General features: G+C 66.0%; 1 protein-coding gene across 1 annotated transcript in view; it reads right to left on the reverse strand.

Moving 5' to 3' along the window:
* OSR1 (odd-skipped related transcription factor 1) overlaps window positions 1-1147 on the reverse strand; it is a 7209-nt gene extending 6062 nt beyond the window's left edge. The window contains exon 1 of the mRNA XM_007463742.1: window positions 880-1147. The gene's annotated coding sequence lies outside the window, so the exon portion shown is untranslated. The remainder of the gene's footprint in view (window positions 1-879) is intronic.
* Window positions 1148-1219: the final 72 nt, after the last annotated feature.

The following is a 1219-nucleotide window of genomic DNA, read 5'->3' on the forward strand; positions in this document are numbered from 1 at the left end:
AGGTAGTCCGTCACATCTTTCCCTCTCTTCTCCGGCTCCCACCTTCTCTCCTAAAGGGAGACAGGCACGGGAGCAAACGAATCCTTCCCTTCCAAGCCCGAAACTGAGGACACCCGCGGCTCCACAGTGTTTCCGCTACTGCGGCGTGCGGGTCTCTGATTGGAAAGTAGTGTTCGCGCCCCCTGCGTGCTCCCCTGCACCGGGACAGTCGCGGGTTACGCTCCAGGCCTTGACCACACAGAGCAATCATCGGATAGAGAACACCTCGAAGGCAGAGCGCAAGTGGGAGGCGGCGTCAGGCACGCGGCCCTGCGCTCCCGGGTCGGGCCGGCCTCGTACCTGAGCGCAACTCGGCAAAAGACAAACGCTCACGAAAGCGCGACCCGGCGGGGGCATGCACCTGTCCCTGGCGCGGGCGCCTGCGGCTGTAGCCATCCATCCGCTCCCTCTTCCTTCTTCGTCAGATAAGGTAGGTCAGGTTGGGCTAGGCGCGCGTCTCGGGAGAGTCTGTGCCCGCTTTAGTTGCTTCGGTTTCTTGGGGGTGGGGGGGCACAGGCTGACTTCCGAAGTCCGCGAGCACCTCGCCTGGGATTCCGCGAAGCCCGGCCGCGCTGGGGGCAGTAGTGGGGACCCGCCCCCTCATTCCCCCGGGGTGAGAGGCCGAGGACCCCTCACGCGAAGCCCCTGAGCCAGCACCCACAACCGCCCAGGACTGCAGCTGCTCTCGCTTTCACAATGGTCCTGCAGCCTTCGCTTGGCGACAGGAGCTTCTTTCTGGGACACAGAGAAAGAGGAGACACCCGCCGATCGGTGACAGGGGACCCGAGAGTCCTGCCCGCATTCCCCTCGCCGAGCCCGGGCGCCCAGGGCTGCAGTTACCTTATTCCGCTACGGTCCCGGCGCTGCGCGCGTCTCTGGGGCTCCCGCTGCGGGGGACCCGGGAAGCCAGAGGCGCTAGATTCCACAGCGTCCTGGCCCCTCTCCGGCTGCGGGGACTCCGAGCGCCCGACACGCGGGAGCGCTCAGCGGCCCCGGAGTCCTGTCCGCCCAGGGATGGTGAACTTCTCTCGGGGCTCCTACGTTGGGTCTGAACCCGGTGCGGCTGAGAACGTACTGGGGAGAGACCGAGCTCCGACTCACTCACCCCTTAGCACCGAGCCGCCTACTTATTTTAATCCACCACCCTCCCTCCTCCCTCCCTCCCCCTCCTCCTCCCCTC

Source organism: Lipotes vexillifer, unplaced genomic scaffold (genome assembly GCF_000442215.2).
Source record: "Lipotes vexillifer unplaced genomic scaffold, Lipotes_vexillifer_v1.1 scaffold571, whole genome shotgun sequence".
Taxonomy (NCBI): Eukaryota; Metazoa; Chordata; class Mammalia; order Artiodactyla; family Lipotidae; genus Lipotes; species Lipotes vexillifer.